Source organism: Panthera onca, chromosome A1 (genome assembly GCF_046562875.1).
Source record: "Panthera onca isolate mPanOnc1 chromosome A1, mPanOnc1 haplotype 2, whole genome shotgun sequence".
NCBI lineage: Eukaryota > Metazoa > Chordata > Mammalia > Carnivora > Felidae > Panthera > Panthera onca.
In genome coordinates, this window is record NC_138339.1 from 108,076,645 (window position 1) to 108,087,213 (window position 10,569).

Genomic DNA, 10,569 nt, shown 5'->3' on the forward strand with positions numbered 1-10,569 from the left:
TCAGTCTAAAGGAGTGATTTCTTAAAAAAAAACAAAACACAAAAATCCTATCTCTGAAAAGAGGAGGTCACGTATCATCATTTAGCCACAAAACCATGAATTTTCCCTGACTGACACCTACAGTTAGGACTTAGACATTTGTCTAAGTAATATGGACAGGGCAGGGGACATGAAGCAGAGAAATGCAGTCTCTGTAAAATCAACGAGGCCCCATCCTGTCTTTTTTAAAGCAGTGGACAGTCTGACACCCCTCCTCTGTCTTCCCCACCACTTCCTGCTGGAGGAAAATGGCTTCACCTGGTTTCAAATAAAGTAACTCATTGTTCTGGGGTTTGTCCAGCAGTTAAAAGTGGAGAGGCATTTTCCTGTCTGGCTGGGTCTCAGCTGATAGTGGGGTTCTGTATATAAGATCTATTACGATGTCAAATTATTTTTATGCTCTGTTTTCCCCTATTGGAATCATCAGGAATGCCTCTTATTTCCCAGGTTTTGGTTGTCAATTCCACCGCTTTCTAGGTCAGAATGATGGCTGCAGGGCAAGGTGAACCCAGGTACACTGTAAGGGGAAAACACAGGTCAGGGATATTTTGGCCACAGAAGAGAGCACCTTTGAAGCTTCAAGAACCCTTGTTCAGGCACCACGTGTATCTACATATTCTCCCAATAATGAGACGTAAAGACAGAGGAACTGAGAGAAGAAAAACTGTCTGGAACTTCTCATATGAAAGCTATTACATAAATGTGTCCCTGACCTTGCGGAAATTGATGCATTTGGAACATTTGTCTTTTAGAGTCTGGCTATCTCCCTTTTTTGGCCCTTTGTTCTCTGCTCTAGCATCTATTCCTCCAAGGAGACTATGGCTTTCCATTTTCTACAGGCCTCCCTGAGTCTCTATCATCACTCAAATGGAGAAAGAAAATTGTTATCGTTCACTTCCAGCATGACTAGCAAGCCCGGATAACAAATTAGCAGCCGCCACGTGTAAGGCTCCATTAAATAATGTTGAAACATGGGCCTACAAATTAAAGTAAGATGCTTTTGTCACCTTGAAGGAGTTTCACCCTCCTTGGGTCTGTAACAACAAGCTACTAAGGCTAAGTAAGCATTAGTGGTAGAATATTAGTATCTTCTAAACAGGACAAGTCACAAGAGTTTGGCTCTAAGAATTCAGGGGACAGAGATCACCGTGAGCTGGGTGTGGGTAAGAACGATTCAGCAGGGAAGGCTGTGTAAAGCCTCCAGGATTGAGCTGTGGGCACATGGCTGTGGGTGGTATGAAAAGGCAGACATTCTTTAGGAGATGCCAAAGACAACCTGATCCCTTCTTCTTGTTAAGTGGGGGCCTGGGATAAAATTTGTGACGGGAGTGCTGGATGCTGGTGGCCTGGGTTGACTGAGGTGGAGAGCCTAGAGAAAGATGCAGACTCGTGGCTTAACAATAGATTGGTCAGGGTTAGTTACGAGACAGAATAATTCATGCTTCTGTAATGTGTAAGTAAGTTTTTGCCAAGTAATTTTCACTCAATATACTGTTTAAATTTAGGTAGCAGATCCTTTTGGAAATACCAGTTGACCACTTTAGCCAATGCAGAGAGTTCACACTGGGTAAGCATAGAAGAAAGTGCTAGAGGGGTGCCTGGGCAGCTCAGTAGGTTAAGACTCCAAGTCTTGATTTTGGCTCAGGTCTCGTGATCTCATAGTTTGTGGGATCCAGCCCCACATGGGGGCTCTGTGCTGACAGCACAGACACTGCATGGGATTCTCTCTCTCCCTCTCCCTCCGCACCCCCCATCACATGTGCGCGTGCACGCGCATGCTCTCTCTCTCTCAAAATAAATAAATAAATAAATAAACATTTTTTTTTTTTAAAAAGGAAAGTGCTAGCGATCATATGTGGAATTATTATATTTCCAGATTAAAAAGCTAGAACTATAGTTTGAGTCACTGTAGACCACTAAGAATGAAGGCCGAAGTTCTGTTTGGAGCTCATTTCAATGACACAGGTGTGAAACAATAAAGACCTGAATGGGGGATGTTAGCAGAAGGGATGGGAAACAAGTTAGACTCTGAAAAGTACATCAAAGGAAGAACTGCCAGGACCTGGTATCTGGGTGTGAGGGGAGAGGGAGGTGAAAATGCTACTGAGGCTTTGTGCCAAGAAAATGTGGGCAAATGACAGAAAAGGGGAAGTTGAGAATTACTTCTCCTCTGGGTCTTTGGTTTTTGTTTTTTTTTTTATCTTTATTTGTAAATATAAAAGGGCTTTGTTTCCTGCTAAGAGAATTCCCAGCCCAGATGGCAGGGGCTTGCTGGGAAAGGTATTGATACATGTCACAGCATTTGAACACTCTGTCATTTGGGAGAGTATGTGAGTAATGCCACCTTAGAGAATGCTTGGATGAATACCCTGATTGTTGATGCACCTTTTTTAACTTTCAGTAGAATTTGTTTGGAGAGGCCACAATTCCAAGGTGCTACAGCAGTCTTTCAAGAGGGGCAATCCAAACACATCATCCTGGGCAGTGTGTTAAGGATAAACGAAGCCCAGAAGATTGAGTCTGTCCAGTTGACCAATGGACAGCAGAGCAATACAGTTTACTGTTTAAATCCAGTTATCAAGAACTATAGCAGACCCATTTGATCCCTAAACAGATATTCCTGGAAAATCTGGATCCAGGAGGCTAAAGTATGCAATGGGTTGTTTCTATTTCCCAGCTCACTTTGCTATGTGGCAATGGCAGGGATGAGGAAATGAGTTGGGTCCCAAGACACTTCATAACTGATCAGTTATTTCTGCAACACTTATCTATAATACTGCACAATGGTCCAGCTTCCAGAAAGTTCCCCGAGCCAAGTTTCAAGGAGATGTCTTGTATTAGCAAGTGGTTGTTCTCTTGTGTCTCAACTGGATTTAGGTTTGAAGAAAGAAAAAGAAACAGGCTGGTTGGAATAAGGGATGGAGAAAGAAAGGAGTAGACAACAGGACTCACCTATCTTACAGGTTATATATCTGTGGAGATGGAGGAGAGTTTTGAAACTTTTCTAAGGTCCTTGGATGAGAAGCATTGTATGAAATATGGTATGCTTCACCATCTATGGAAGCAAAGTAGTCTAACTTGCAGGAACTAACTAATAGAGAAAACAAATGGTGAAAGCTCATTTTAACTTTAAAAGAACAGTAGAGCAGAACTCCAATTGCAACTATTCACAATCAATGTAGTTTCTTGCAAGCATATACAGCATTGCAAGGATTTGTAACGGAGAAGAGGCAGTCTATGGGACAACTTCTGGTTTAGACAGAGTGGGCACGTGATTCATTCATTCCTTCAACTAATATTTCTGGAATATCTGTGACCCAGGCACTGTTCTAGGTGCTTTGGATATAGCAGTGAACAAATCAGAGGAAGTCTCTGTGGTAGAGTTTTTGTAAGAATGCCACAGTTAGTGCCCTCCGTGTGTCCACCTTTTTGCAATGTGAGTTTTAGCTTCACCCAGAAAGACATGGAGGCTTTCTCACTGCTTGAATATGGGTTGGCCCTGTGATTTACTTTGACCAATAAACATGGCAGAATTGATGTAACCATGCAATTCACGAGGCTTTGCACGCTTCTACATGGTACCTCAGAATCCTGCCCAACCACCATGGGTACAAGCCTGTGCTCGTTTGCTGGAGACCAAGAGATCACCTGGAGCAGAGAAGACTCATCCTAGCTAAGGTTATCACAGATGAGCCAGATCTCAGTTGACTCAGAGGCTGACTGAAGATGCAAGAGTGAGCACAGCTCACACCAGAGAAACCTCCCACCTTCATTTATCACCAAATTGTCAAAGCACAGACTTGTGAACAAAATAGATGGTTGTTATTTTAAGGCACTGAATTTTGAAGGGAATTTGTCAGGCGGAAAAGGCTAACTGATACAGTCTCATGCCTTAAAGAGTTTACATTCCAAAGAAGGAAAGAGAAAATCAACACTAAAACATATATATATGTTATACATCGGATGGTGATTAGTATTATGGGAAAAAATTAACTAGAGTATGATATATAGCAAGTGGTGAGATGTAGGGGAAGAGTGTTGCTATTTTTTACAGGATGTTCAAGGAAGGGCTTACTGATAAGGTAACATTTCAATGGGCACCTTGAAAGAGTTATCAGAGGCATGAGGTTCAGGCTTGTTGAAACTAAGCCCTTGAACAAATAAATCTTAAATCTTATACGATTTACTATGAAAACTCTAAAGGGCCTATTTCCAACAGGGAATACCAGGAAATTGAAGATTTCGGGATTTGTGTGCTCAAATTCTAGAATTTTCTCAGTTGCTGACAGCAGATTCATTTATGTTGAAAGTGTTAGTATTTAGCCTGTTAGGGGCTAGGTCATGGGAAGCCCTGAACGGGGCCTCACCGTGTCTCATATAGTTCTATAATCCGCAAAGTTTAGCATACATTCTGCATAGTGTATGTCTTTGGCCGGCCACGTCACCCGAATTTAACTTCTTGCTGTGCCACTACTGACATCTTGCTGTGTTATATAGTTTTATTTTGGAAACAGGTCTATAGAGACCTGTTTCACATTCTTTACATTAACTCATTAGAGTATACACTTTGAAAGTTTTTAGTATATTCACAGAGTTGGGCAGCCATCATTGTAATCCATTTTAGAGAATTTTTATTATCCCTCAAAATAATAATAATAGTGCTATATTCATTAACAATTGCTCCTTATTTCCCACTAAACCCTGAGCGCTAGGCAGGCAATCACTAATCTACTTTCTGTCTCTATGACTTTGCCCATTAAGAGCATTTCATGTAATATGTGGTCTTTTGTAAAGGGTTTATTTTACTTGGTGTAATGAGTTAAAGGTTATCCATGTTGTACTAGGTATCAGGACTTTATTTCTTTGTATTTTCAAATAATATTTAATTTTATAGATCTCCTACACTGTATTTATTCATCCATTAATAAACATTTGGGTTGTTTCCACTTTTTGACTACTATGGATAATGCTGTTATGAACATTTGCATACAAATTTCTGTGTGGGCATGTTTTCATAATCTTGGGTATAAAACTAGGAGTAGAATTGCTGAGTCATGTGCTAACCATATGTTACAAATTTTAAGGAACTTAATAAATGTACTCCAAGGTGGCTGCACCTTTCTTCATTCCCACCCACTAAGTAAAATGGTCCCTTCTGAGTTCTCCTGGCCAGTACTTGTTATTATACATCGTTTTGATGACAGCCATCCTAGTTTGTTTGAAGTGGTATCTCACTGAGGGTTTTATTTGCATTTGTCCAATAACCAATGATATCGAGCACCTTTTCGTGTGCCTATTGGCCATGTGTATATTTTATCTAGAGACATAGCTATTCAAATTCTTTTCTCATTTTTAAACTCTGGTGGTCTTTTTGTTGAGTTGCTAAAGTTTTTTTCTATATTCTGGATACTGTACTCTTTTTTTTTTTAATTTTTTTTAAAGTTTATTTATTTTTGAGACAGGGAGAGACAGCATGAACGGGGGAGGGTCAGAGAGAGAGGGAGACACAGAATCCGAAACAGGCTCCAGGCTCTGAGCTGTCAGCACAGAGCCTGACGCGGGGCTCCAACTCACGGACCGTGAGATCATGACCTGAGCCGAAGTCGGACGCTTAACAGACTGAGCCACCCAGGTGCCCCAGTGGATACTGTACTCTTATCAGAAGATGATTTGCCTATTATTTTCTTCCCTTCTATTGTCTTTTCACTTTCTTGAGGTTACCGTACGCAACAAAGATGTTTTTAATTTTGGTGAAGTCCAATTTATCTATTTTTTCTTTTGCTGCTTATGCTTTTTGTGTTGTATCTGAGAAGGACATGAAGGTTTACTCCTATATGTGTTTTTTAAGGGTTGTATTTAGCTTTTACATTTAGGTAGCTGATCCATTTTCAGTTAATTTTTGTGTGTGCTGCAAACAAGTTACGCAACTTCAGATTTTTGTACTTCTTGTAACATTTGTTGAAGAAATGACTATTTTTCCTCATGGAATTAATTTTAGCACTCTTGATGAAGATCAGTTGAACATGAATGTAAGGGGTTATTTCTGGACTGTGAATTCTATTACGCTGATCTATATGCCTGTCCTTATGCCAGTATCATATATTCTTGATTACTATAGATTTGTAGTAACTTTTGAAATCAGAATATATGAGTTCTTCGACTTCATTCTTTTATTTGCAAGACTGTTTCAGTTATTGTGTCCCTTACATTTCCATATGAATTCTAAGATCTTCTTGTCAATTTCAGGAAAAAAAAAGGTAGCTGAGATTTTAATAGAGATTGCATTGAATCTGTTGTAGATCAATATGAGGAGTATCATAACATTAACAACATTACATCTTTGGATTTATGAACATGGAATGTCTTTCCACTTATTTAAATATGCTTCAAGGTACCTTTTTTTAATGTTTATTTTTTGAGAAAGAGCGAGCATGAGCAGAGGAGTGCCAGAGAAAGAGGGGAACAGAGGATCTGAAGAAGCAGGCCCTGCACTAACAGCAGCTAACCCAATGTGGGGCTCGAATTCACGAACGGTGAGATCATGACCTGAGCCGAAGTTCGATGCCCAACAGACTGAGCCACCCAGGTGCCCCTACATCTGCTTTAAGTTACTTTAACAATGTTTTGACGTTTTCAGAATGCAAGTCTATGTTCATTTTGTTGAATTTATTCCCAGATCATATTCTTTTCTGGTGCTATTGTAATTAAAATATTGCTTTCTTTTTAAAAACCTTAAAAAAATTTTAATTGAAGTATAGTTGATACACAATGTTACATTAGTTTCAGGTGTACAACATAGTGATTCAGCAACTCTATAGGTTATGCTGTGCTCACCACTAGCGTAGGGACCGTCTGTCACCATACAACACTATTACAATACCATTAACTATATTCTCTATGCTGTACCCTTCATCTCATGTGACTGATTTGTTCCATAACTGGAAGCTTATTGCGTTCTTTATATCATTTTCAAATTGTTCATCGTATACAACTCTAGATTTTTGTATATTGATCTTTTGTTCTGCAGTCTTGCTAACTTGTTTGTTCTAATATACCATTAGTGAATTTCTTAGGATTTTTCAGTATGCAACATAGTGTCATCTGTAAACAGAAATAGTTTTACTTCTTTTATTCCTCAGTATGTACACCTTATTTCATTTTCTTGCCCAATTCCCTGGCTGGAACCTCTAGTACAAGATTGCATGGAAATGATGAGACCGGATATCCTTTCACCTTCTTCCTGGTCATGTTGGGAGAGCATTCAGACTTTCACCATTATTTATGTTGTTCAGTACAGATTTTCCATAGCTGTACTTTATCAGGCTGAGGAAATTTCCTTATTTTCCTACTTTAACAATTGTTTTTTTAATCATAAAAGGCTGTTGGATTTTATCAAATGCTTCTTCTAGATCAACTAAGATGACCATGTGCTTCTGTTTTATTTATTTATTTATTTATTTATTTATTTTTTGCTTTATTCTATTGATACGGTGTATTACATTAATTTGTTTTCAGATGTGAAACCAACCTTACATTCTTGGGATAAATCTCATTTAGTCATAGTGTATATTTCTTTTTATATGCTACTGGATTGGGTTTGCTAGTATTTTTTTTTTTTTGATTTTATATCTGTATTCATACAAAATATTGGTCTATAGTTTCCTATTTTTGTTATAGCTTTGTACAATGTTGATATTAGCATAATACATCATTGTTAATGATGATTAGACATACTGTGCATATATCACATTGCAAATGTGTAATCATTACCTATTTATGAACATGCACAGGCATTTCAAGGTTTAGGAGGGATTGACCATGCATGGACACATTAGAAACACCCAAATGCATTTCAGTTCATGTAAAGAATCAGACTGGGTCACCACAATTCTAGAAACAATCCTAATAGTCATTGATGACATTAACGTTACTGTTTGTGCTTTCTAATTGGTTACAACAGCATCTTATTATGGTTTACTAATATACCAGAGCATGTTTGTGGTCGTCAGTATGCAAGAACTTTTCTTCCTGAGTAGACAAACAGACTAGATTTTCCAATGTTTCTTCTTGTAGGGTGTGACCATGAGGCTGGTATCAGGCTAATATAATACGTGTAGAGTGATATCACCACTTTGAGGGTTGGACTGTAAACACCTCCAGAATGAGCTTTGTTTTGCACTTGGTAGGTGAATGGAAACGACTCCCGAGACAGAAAGGAGGATTGGGGTCACGAATGTAAGGAGCCTGGATCTCTAATTCTCTATGTAGACCAGAGTCTTCCCCACCAAACAGCCTTTGACTGTCATATGAGCAGAAATATGCCTTTTCCTTTATTTGAGGAATCCTTTTCTTTCGTTATGCTTTCCCCGTTAGGCTCGCAAAATTTGTACTATGTATCTCCCTAAGGAAGTCTCTGACTTGAAAATTTTATTCCCCATTCCTTCAATTTTGGATCATGCCAAGAGTGGTGGAGGAGCAAGCCAGGCCAAGAGGAACAGAACATTGCCTAAGTTGACTAGCAATCACAAGATGCAATGACAACTTTCCTTTTATCACTTGGACAACAGAAAGAGGGGCTTTCTATATGTTCTGTAATATAGATAGCACTAATTGTTATGGCATTATACAAAAAAAAAAAAAAAAACAAACGAAAGCACTATAGAACGCCTTATGACTGGTGTATGACCATGGTTATAGCATATATAAAGCATCTCAAGGGAAATGAAATTATCTGCACCACACTTTTTCAGTGACAGTTTTCCAAGCTCATGTGTTTATACATGTAAGTTGATGACCATAAGATGACAAATGGCCAAGAAGCTTTCCTGTATTACCACACGAGATTACTTAAGAATTCTGTAGCAAACTTAAATGACTATTGCAGTAGAATAGCCTAAACTAGTATGATGGAGGAAGGATGGAAATGGGAGTGATTAATAACAAAGGGCTGCAAGGAAGAAGTCAAGAAGCCTGCAAGATGGACTGGGTGTTTAAAATGCTGTTTGAGAGGAACCCACCATTGGAGACTGGAGATGATTGCAATAGACTAGGAATAAGGAAATTTAGAACAGAAGGTGCTACTTGGCAAGAGAAGAAACATCTCTTTTATAAATTTCCAGAATTCAATTTTAGTCTTAAAAAGAGGAAGAAAGCAGCTAAAGGGAAGTTTGGGTGACATAAACATTTCTTTTTCTTTCAGAGAAAATGAGACCAAAGCATATCTCTGGTGACTGGGGAAAATGGAAGCAACAGAGGCGAAAGGCTGAAGGCAGGAAAAACTGAATATTCTGGTGAAAGAAGGAATCACTGAAGGAGCAAAGTCTTGAAGAAGGCAAGAGGTTGAAGGGTTGAGCTTTGAGGTGGAGATATTTTGTGAGATAAGACATGAAGGGAGGCTGGGTGAAGCCAGCTTTGGGGTGAAAGGAAGATATGTTATGAGGGTTAACTTGTCCACGGTTTCATTCAAAAGTTATATGTCTAGACGGATGCTCCAGGTGAACAGTCACAATGAAAGCACATCTGTACTGGAGAATCTGCTATCTGGAAGCCAGATGGAAGGCCAGATGGAATTGCATGGAGTTTGAGGTTGCAATAGTGCCTGTGGGAAATAGACTCAGAGTCTGAGCTGACCTTTAAACTGGCATATATACAACTTCTCTTTCTGGCCCTCCTGGCCTGGCTTGCTCCTTCACCACCTCAAGTGTGATTTGAAATTGAGAGAATGGGAAGTCTAGGGCTGGCAGTTGCTCTGACTTCCTCCACTTCCCCATTGCCTCTAAGAACACATAGCACTTTTAATTATCGAAACTTTGACAAACAGGAGAGAATTTGTGCCTGATGACTTTTTTATGAAAGTAATAGGGTAACAAGTGGTAGGAATGGGGGCAATGATCTCAGCGGGGTAAATGAAGTCTGCAACACTTAACACAACTAACATTGCACTAGTGTTTTTATAACAGAGTGATTCTTAAACTGTCAAGCTACTCCAAGTTACCCAGTTATCTACTGATATTATACACTCTGGTTTTGTACTAACTAGATCTATGGGAATGGACATTTCCTAGCTTATCACATGATTCTTCACCAACATCCCTAACTGCCAAGTCCAGTGGCTCTACTTTTGTGTCTCTCATATATGCCTTTCCTATTTTTTAAAATTTCTCACATTCTAGTTTTAGGTTTTAGTTCATGATTGCATGATGGTCATAGCTTCCTAAATTGTCTTTTTTTAATTTTTTAATTTTTTAAATTTACATCCAAGTTAGCGTAGAGTGCAACAACGATTTCAGGAGTAGATTCCTTAATGCCCCTTACCCGTTTAGCCCATCTCCCCTCCCAAAACCCCTCCAGTAACCCTCAGTTTGTTCTCCATATTTATGAGTCTCTTATTTGTCACCCTTCTTGTTTTTATATTATTTTTGTTTCTCTTCACTTATGTCCATCTGTATTGTCTCTTAAAGTCCTCATATAAGTGAATTCATATGATCTTTGTCATTCTCTGACTGACTGATTTCACTTAGTATAATACCC